This window comes from Arachis stenosperma, chromosome 3, assembly GCF_014773155.1.
Source record: "Arachis stenosperma cultivar V10309 chromosome 3, arast.V10309.gnm1.PFL2, whole genome shotgun sequence".
Classification (NCBI taxonomy): Eukaryota; Viridiplantae; Streptophyta; class Magnoliopsida; order Fabales; family Fabaceae; genus Arachis; species Arachis stenosperma.
In genome coordinates this window covers 53,247,126-53,256,725 of record NC_080379.1, presented here as the reverse complement: position 1 = coordinate 53,256,725, position 9,600 = coordinate 53,247,126, and the positions used below count along the sequence as shown (strand labels likewise).

Below are 9,600 nucleotides of genomic sequence, written 5' to 3'. Positions count from 1 at the left end.
ATTTCTGAAAACTTGTGTCCGTGAATTGTGTTCCATTGTCTGTTGTGATGGAGTAGGGGACTCCAAACCTTGTGACAATGTTTTTGTATAGGAATTTGCGGCTTTTCTGAGCCGTAATGGTGGCTAAGGGTTCAGCTTCGATCCACTTCGTGAAGTAGTCGACCCCTACTATGAGGTATTTGACTTGCCCCGGTCCTTGTGGGAACGGGCCGAGTAGGTCGAGTCCCCATTTTGCGAAGGGCCATGGTACGGTGATGCTGATAAGGTCTTCGGGTGGTGCCTTGTGAAAATTGGCGTGTTTTTGGCAGGGGGGCATATTTTCACAAACTCTGTTGCGTCTCTTTGCAAGGTCGGCCAGTAGAACCCGGCTCTGACTACTTTTTTGGATAGTGCCCGAGCTCCGAGATGGTTCCCACACATGCCTTCGTGGACTTCTTCGAGGACGCTCTTCGTTTCTGAGGTCGGGACGCACCTAAGGAGGGGGTTTGCGAATCCTCTTCTGTATAATACGTCGTGAATTAGTGTGTAATTCTGGGCGTCTTTTGTGAGTCTTTTAGCTTCCTTTCTTTCGGCGGGGAGAGTTCCCGACTTCAGGTAGCTGAGTATGGGGGTCATCCATCCTTGCTGTTGGTCGGATATATTTAGCGTTTCTTCCCCTCTTAGCACGGAGGGAGATCGTAAGGTTTCCTGGAGGAGACTTCTGTTGTTGCCTCCGGGCTTGGTGCTGGCAAGCTTTGAGAGGGCGTCTGCCCGGGCATTTTGTTCCCGAGGTATGTGCTGGACCTGTATTTCTGAAAAGTGGCGTAATTGTGCCTGTGTTTGATCCAGGTATTTCTTCATGGTTGGGTCTTTGGCCTGGTAGCTTCCATTTACTTGTGATGTGACGACCTGGGAGTCGCTGAAGATTGTGATTTTCTGGGCTCCGACCTCTTCGGCTAGTTTTAGGCCTGCTAGTAGGGCCTCGTATTCGGCTTGGTTGTTCGAAGCCTGGAACTCGAATTTTAGGGATAGTTCTATCCGCGTTCCTTGGTCGCTTTCGAGTATAACCCCTGCTCCACTTCCTGTTTTGTTTGAGGACCCGTCAACATACAGGTTCCACGAGAGTGGGGTTCCAGGGGTCTCAGTGTATTCTGCGACGAAGTCGGCTAGGTACTGAGATTTTATCGCAGTCCGGGCTTCATAGTGGAGGTCGAACTCGGACAGTTCCACCGCCCATTGTAGGATTCGTCCTGCCAGGTCTGTTTTTTGTAGGATGTGTCTCATGGGTTGGTTTGTCCGGACTTTGATGGTGTGGGCTTGAAAGTAGGGACGGAGCCTCCGAGCTGTGAATACTAGGGCGTAGGCGAATTTTTCTATTTTCTGATAGTTTAATTCGGCCGCTTGTAGTGCCTTGCTTACAAAGTATATGGGGTGTTGTTCTTGGTCATTTTCTCGTATTAATGCTGAAGCGACCGCTCGATGTCCGACCGAGAGGTATAGTACGAGCTCTTCCCCTTTTACAGGTCGGGTTAGGATTGGTGGCTGCCCGAGGAATTCCTTGAATTCTTGAAAGGCTTTTTCGCACTCCGGGGTCCATGAGAAGGGTTTCCCTTTCTTTAGGAGTGAGTAGAGAGGCAGTGACTTTATTGCTGATCCTGCCAAGAATCTTGATAGGGCGGCCAGCCTTCCATTCAGTTGTTGTACTTCTTTGACACACGTCGGGCTTTTCATATTGAGCATCGCCTGGCACTTGTCCGGGTTTGCTTTGATGCCTCTTTGAGTCAACATGAAGCCTAAGAATTTTCTGGCCTCTGCGGCGAAGGTGCACTTTGTCGGGTTAAGTCTCATATTGTGTTTTCTGAGAGTACCGAAGACACTGGTGAGGTCGGTCAGCAAGTTCTTGTCTTCTTGTGTCTTTACTAACATGTCGTCGACGTACACCTCTAGGTGTAATCCGATGTGCTCCGAGAACACTTTGTTCATTAGCCTCTGGTAGGTTGCCCCTGCGTTCTTCAGCCCGAAGGGCATTACTACGTGGCAGTAATTTGCCCTTGGGGTTATGAACGAGGTCTTTTCTTGGTCGGGTCCATACATCGGGATTTGATTGTATCCCGAGTATGCGTCCATGAAGGAGAGATATCTGTAGCCGGAGGCTGCGTCTACTAAGGCGTCGATGTTTGGTAGTGGATATGGGTCTTTGGGGCAGGCTTTGTTGAGATCTGTGTAATCGACGCACATCCTCCATTTTCCGTTGGGCTTTTTTACTAGGACCACGTTCGCGAGCCATAGGGGGTATTTTACCTCCCTAATGAACCCTGCATCTAGTAGTGCTTGTACTTGTTCTTCTATTGCTTGCATGCGCTCGGGTCCGAGCTTCCGGCGTCTTTGTTGGACAGGTCGGGATCCCGGGTACACTGATAGCTTATGACACATCAGGTCGGGACTTATGCCTGGCATGTCGGAGGCTTTCCAGGCGAAGAGGTCGGAATTCTCTCTTAAGAGGGTTATGAGTTCCTCTTTTAGGCCTGCTTCGAGGTTTGCTCCTACGTTTGTTATTTTTTCAGGTGTGTTCCCAATCTGGACTTTTTCGGTCTCTCCCTCTGGTTGTGGCCGAAGATCTTCTCGGACTTGAACTCGTCCGAGTTCTACTGTGTTGACCTCTTTCCCTTTTAGGCTTAAGCTTTCGTTGTAGCATCGCCGTGCTAGCTTTTGGTCGCCTTTTAGGGTAGCGATTCCCTTTGTGGTAGGGAACTTCATACAGAGGTGCGGGGTCGAGACTATAGCTGCCAGTCTGTTTAGGGTTGGTCGCCCAATGAGGGCATTGTATGCTGAAGTGACGTCGACTACAATGTAGTCGATGTTTAATGTTTTAGATTGCTCGCCTTTTCCGAAGGTAGTGTGTAGCGAGATGTATCCTAAGGGATGGATCGGGGTATCCCCTAGCCCAAATAGGTCGGTGGGATAGGCCTTTAGTTCTTTTTCTTCAAGTCCGAGCTTGTCGAATGCCGTTTTGAACAGGATATCTGCTGAGCTCCCTTGGTCGATCAGGGTTCGATGTAAGTTGCCGTTTGCTAAGATAATGGTGACTACCATTGGATCGTCGTGTCCGGGAATTATCCCTTGAGCATCTTCTCGGGTAAATGAGATAGTAGGTAACTCGGGCAGGGTACTGTCTTCTCGGACATGATAGACTTCTTTGAGGTGTCTTTTTCGCGAGGATCTGGATGTTCCTCCGCCTGCAAAACCTCCATTTATCATGTGAACATGTCTTTCAGGGGTTCGCGGGACTTGTTCGGCCCGACCTTCATTGTCTCCCCGTCTTCTCTTCCTGGTCTCTTCTCCTTTGTCTGCTATGTATCTGTCGAGCTTTCCTTCTCTGGCTAGCTTTTCTATCACATTCTTTAGGTCGTGGCAGTCGTTGGTAGAATGACCGTAGAGCTTGTGATATTCGCAGTATTCGGACCGATTTCTCCCCGCTCTCTTGTGTTTTAGAGGTCGGGGCGGTGGAATTTTTTCGGTGTGGCATACTTCTCTGTAGACGTCTACCAGGGAGACTAGGAGGGGGGTGTAGTTGTGGTACTTTCGTGGTTTGTCCGAGTTGGGTTCTTCTTTTTTCTTCTGTTCCCGATCTCGATCTCGGAGTGGGTAGGTTGATTCCTTCCTAGAAGAGTCTCTTAGCTGGGAGGTTTCCTCCATATTGATATATTTTTCTCCCCGCTCTTGTACCTCGTATAGGGAGGTCGGGTATCGTTTGGATAGGGATTGGCTAAACGGTCCTTCCTTTAGGCCGTTTGCCAGTCCCATGATAGCTGCTTCAGTGGGTAAGTGTTGTATGTCCAGGCAGGCTTTGTTGAATCGCTCCATGTATTCTCGGAGAGTTTCTTGGTTACCTTGTTTGATTCCGAGTAGACTGGGGGCATGTTTTGCCTTGTCCTTTTGAATGGAGAACCTTGTTAGGAATTTCTTGGTTAGGTCTTCGAAGCTGGTGATTGATCTTGGTGGCAGGTTGTCGAACCACTTCAGGGCTGACTTGGTGAGAGTGGTGGGGAAGGCTTTGCACCGAATCGCGTCGGAGGCGTCAACTAGGTACATTCTGCTTCTGAAGTTGCTGAGGTGGTGACTTGGATCGGTGGTGCCGTCGTAGAGATCCATATCGGGTGCTTTGAAGTTTCGCGGCACCTTCTCCTTCATGATCTCTTGCGTGAAGGGATCATGGTTGCCTTCGGGAGTGGTGTCGCGTTCTGTCCGATCTTTCAGGTTGGCCTCTATTTTCCGCAGTTTTTCTTCTAATTCTCTGCGCTTGCGAGCCTCCCTTCTCAGATCTTGCTCAGTTTCTTTTTGCTTCTTTATGTCCTCTTCGAGTTGTTTCAGTCGGTTTTGTTGTGCCCGGACTGCTTCTAGAATTTCCGAGCTCTTTTCTTTTTCGAGATTTTGTGGATCTTTGTTTGGGAGTGATGTCTTTGGGCGATTCTGTTTGTTTCCTCCTGGAGTGCGTGGTGATAGAGGGCTGTCCGGTCGTTCTCCGGTGTCAACTTCCTCCTCTTGTTCTGATGCAGCGTGGTCATTGTTGAGAGGGTCGTCTGCCATGGTAAAGGGATGACTTCCAGGTTCCCCGGCAACGGCGCCAATGTTCCGAGGGTTACCTGAAACGTGGAGCTCGGTCGTCTGGCAAGACCCGAGGTGGGGGTTCCGTGACCCGAGCTTGATGCGCTGAGCGGCGGGTGGTTGTACCTGCAATGACACTCCGATGCTTAAGTTAGCATGGGTCCAAGCAGATATGTGTAGAATGTAGAATGTGTGTTATACCTGGGTGCTCCAGTGTATTTATAGTAGTTGGCCGTGATCTTCCCTGGATAAGATATTCTTATCTTATCTTATCTTTTGGGGGTTTTATCCCTATCTTTGCGGAACCGCCTTTCCTAGGCCTTTTCGGCCTTTAGGTTTTTGGGCTTCGTTCCTTTTGATGGGCCTTCTTAGCTTATTTGTCCGAGGTCCGACCTCAGGCGTGGGCCTTGGGACGAGGTCGGACCTTCTATGAACTTACCGAGTTTGGGGAGCTCGGTCAGGGTATGAACAGTATCATTAGCTTCTTCTTCAGAAGATGCCTCTTTAGTACTGTTGGATGCATTTTGCCATCCATTCAGACTCTGAGAAATTATGTTGACTTATTGAGTCAACATTTGTTCTGAGCCAATATGGCATTCAGAGCATCAATTTCAAGAACTCCCTTTCTCTGAAGCGTCCCTTTACTCACAGGATTTCTCTCAGAGGTGTACATAAATTGGTTATTTGCAACCATGTTAATGAGTTCTTAAGCTTCTACAGGCATTTTCTTTAGGTGAATTGATCCACCTACAGAATGGTCTAGTGACATCTTAGAAAGCTCAGATAGACCATCATAGAATATATCTAAAATGGTCCACTCTGAAAGCATGCCAGAAGGACACTTTTTGGTCAACTGCTTGTATCTTTCCCAAGCTTCATAGAGGGATTCACCATCTTTTTGCTTGAAGGTCTGAATATCCACTCTAAGCTTGCTCAGCTTTTGAGGAGGAAAGAACTTGGCCAAGAAAGCCGTGACCAGCTTATCCCAAGAGTCCAGGCTATCTTTAGGTTGTGAGTCCAACCATGTTCTAGCTCTGTCTCTTAAAGCAAAAGGAAAAAGCATGAGCCTGTAGACTTCATGATTTACTCCATTAGTCTTAACAGTATCACAGATCTGCAAGAATTCAGTTAAAAACTGATAGGGATCTTCTGATGGAAGTCCATGAAACTTGCAATTCTGTTGCATTAGAGCAACTAGTTGAGGCTTCAGCTCAAAATTATTTGCTCCAATGGCAGGGATTGAGATGCTTCTTCCATAAAAATTGGAAGTAGGTGTAGTATAATCACCACGCATCCTCCTTGCATTATTGTTGTTGTTATTATTTTCGGCTGCCATCTCCTCTTCTTTTTCGAAAATTTCTGTAAGGTTTTCTCTGGATTGTTGTATTTTAGCTTCTCTTAGTTTCTTCTTCAGAGTCCTTTCAGGTTCAGGATATGCTTCAATAAGAATGTTCTTGTCCTTGCTCTTGCTCATATGAAAAAAAAGGGAACAGAAAATAATAATAGGGATCCTCTTTACCACAGTAGAGAGATTCCTTTATGTGAGTAGAAGAAAATAAGAAGAAAATCTGAACACAGGTAGAGGGGAGAAGAGGGTTCGAATTTTGAGTAGAAGAGAAGTGTTAGTAGAGAAATAAATAAATAGAAGAAGATGAGAGGGAAAGAATTTCAAAAATTATTTTTGAAGAAAAGGTTAGTGATTTTTGAAAATTAAGAGAAGAAATAAAATTAAAATTAAAATTTAAAACAATTAGTTAATTAAAAGAATTTTGAAAAAGAGTGAGGAATTTTCGAAAATTAGAGAGAGAAAAATAGTTAGGTGGTTTTGAAAAAGATAAGAAATAGTAAAACAAACAAAAAGTCAATTAGTTAGTTGAAAAAGATTTGAAAATTAATTTTGAAAAGATAAGAAGTTAGAAAAGATTTTGAAATTGATTTTGAAAAAGATATGATTTGAAAAGATATAATTGAAAAAGATTAGATTTTTAAAATTAAAATTGATTACTTGACTAACAAGAAACTAAAAGATATGATTCTAGAATTTAAAGATTGAACCTTTCTTAACAAGAAAGTAACAAACTTCAAATTTTTTAATCAATCACATTAATTGTTAGTAAAGTTTTTGAAAATTATGAAATAAAATTAAGAAAAAGATTTTGAAAATCAATTTTTTTTAAAATATTTTCGAAAATATAAAAGAAAAAAATGAAAAAGATTTGATTTTTGAAAAAGATTTTGAAAAGATGGATTTTTAAAATTGAAATCTTGACTTGACTAACAAGAAACAACTTATTTTAAAAATTTTTGACTAAGTCAACCCAAAGATTTCAAAATTTATGAGAAAAATAAGGAAAATATTTTTTTATTTTTTTTGAATTTTTTTGTGAGGAGAGAGAAAAACACAAATATGACCCAAAACATAAAAATTTTGGATCAAAACCAATGATGCATGTAAGAACACTATGAATGTCAAGATGAACACCAAGAACACTTTGAAGATCAAGATGAACATTAAGACTTATTTTTGAAAATTTTCAAGAAAAGAAAAACATGCAAGACACCAAACTTAGAGATTTTTCATATTTAGACACTATGAATTCAAAAATGCATATGAAAAATAACAAAAGACACAAAACAAGAAAATATGAAGATCAAACAAGAAGACTTACCAAGAACAACTTGAAGATCATGAAGAACACTATGCATGAATTTTTCGAAAAAATGCATAAATTTTAAAAACATATAATTGACACCAAACTTAAAAATTGACACTAGACTCAAACAAGAAACACAAAATATTTTTGGTTTTTATGATTTTATTAATTTTTTGGGTTTTTTTTTTGAAAATTTCTTTTAAAAAAATGAAAATAAATGAAAAAAATTTGAAAGATTTTTGAAAACTTTTTGAAAAGAAAATAAGAGGAAAATTACCTAATCTGAGCAACAAGATGAACCGTCAATTGTTCAAACTCAAACAATCCCCGGCAACGGTGCCAAAAACTTGGAGCTCTCAAACGTGAATCACACTTTGTCACAACTTCGCACAACTAACCAGCAAGTGCACTGGGTCGTACAAGTAATAAACCTTACGTGAGTAAGGGTCGATCCCATGGATATTGTTGGTATGAAGCAAGCTATGGTCATCTTGTAAATCTCAGTTAGGCGGATTCAAATGGTTATAATGGTTTTTAAATATAAAGATAAATAAAGCATAAAATAGAGATAGCGATACTTATGTAATTCATTAGTGGGAATTTCAGATAAGCGTATGAAGATACTGTGTTCCTTCTGAATCTCTGCCTTCCTGCTGCTTTCATCCAATCATTCTCACTCCTTTCCATGCAAGCTGTATGTTCGGGTTTCACCGGCGTCAATGGCTACCTCCCGTCCTCTCAATGAAAATGGTCCAAATGCGCTGTCACTGCACGGCTAATCATCTGTCAGTTCTCGATCATGTCGGAATAGGATCCATTGATCCTTTTGCATCTGTCACTATGCCCAACACTCGCAAGTTTGAAGCTTGTCACAGTCATCCCATCTCAGATCCTACTCGGAATACCACAGAAAAGGTTTAGACTTTCCGGATCTTAGGAATGGCCGCCAACAATTCTAGCTTATACCACGAAGACTCTGATCTCACGGAATGGGAGGCTCGGTTGTCAGGCGAGGCAACCATGCGTCGTGGACCAGGAATCCAAGAGATATACACTCTTGCTCTCGCTTGTAGAACGAAAGTGGTTGTCAAGCACGCGTTCATAAGGACGGATGATGATGAGTGTCACGGATCATCACATCCATCAGGTTGAAGTACGAGTGATATCTTAGAACAAGAATAAGCTTGAATTGAATAGAAGAACAATAGTAATTGCATTAATACTCGAGGTACAGCAGAGCTCCACACCTTAATCTATGGTGTGTAGAAACTCCACCGTTGAAAATACATAAGTGATGGTCCAGGCATGGCCGAATGGCCAGCCCCCATGAAGGTCTAAAATCGCATACACTGATTAAAGATCCATCCAAAGACAAGACGCTTACTACGATAGTAAAAACTAGCTACTAGGGTTATAGAAATAAGTCTAAGTGCAGAAATCCACTTTCGGGGCCCACTTTGGTGTGTGCTTGGGCTGAGCTTGAGATTTACACGTGCAGAGGCTTCTCTTGGGGTTAAATGCCAAGTTGTAATGTGTTTTTGGCATTTAACTCTGGTTTGTGATGTGTTTCTGGCGTTTTACTCCAGAATGCAACATGGAACTGGTGTTGAACGCCAGTTTGCGTCATCTAAACCCGAATAAAGTATGGACTATTATATATTGATGGAAAGCCCTGGATGTCTATGTTCCAATACAATTGAGAGCGTGCCATTTGGAGTTCTGTAGCTCCAGAAAATTCTTTCGAGTGCAGGGAGGTCAGAATCCAACAACATCAGCAGTCCTTTTTCAGCCTGAATCAGATTTTTGCTCAGGTCCCTCAATTTCAGCCAGAAAATACCCGAAATTACAGAAAAATACACAAACTCATAGTAAAGTCCAGAAATGTGAATTTTGCATAAAAACTAATAAAACATCCCTAAAAGTAGCTAGATCCTACTAAAAACTTCCTAAAAATAATGCCAAAAAGCGTATAAATTATCCGCTCATCAAGCATCTGGAGCTTGACTTAGTTATTGGTGAAATTTTGTTAGTCATACTTCTCAAGTCACCAATTCTCAAGACTTTAATTTTAAAGGTTGATAATTATTTTAATTAAAATTAGAGACACTATTCTACACTGATATAAGTATCACAATGATTATGTAGCTCCTAAATAATAGATTTTATCAATTTGAGAAAATGTTTGGTTTATCAATTTAATTTGATTCTCATCTCGACTTTGTTTAATGATTGATCATCATCAGGGACTAAAATCTAAATTTGACAAAGAGCTTTTTAGCTCTACTGATGTGCCTGAATGGTTGCAAAATACCTTGGAGGTTGTGAAATTTAGAGAAGTACATGGTCTTGAGCATGAGTTGTG

General features: G+C 42.4%; 1 non-coding gene across 1 annotated transcript; it reads left to right on the top strand.

Moving 5' to 3' along the window:
- Window positions 1-5,411: 5,411 nt before the first annotated feature.
- Window positions 5,412-5,515, top strand: LOC130971309 (small nucleolar RNA R71). Its single transcript, XR_009082534.1, has one exon. It is a non-coding gene; the product is annotated as a small nucleolar RNA R71 (small nucleolar RNA).
- The last annotated feature ends 4,085 nt before the right edge of the window (window positions 5,516-9,600 follow it).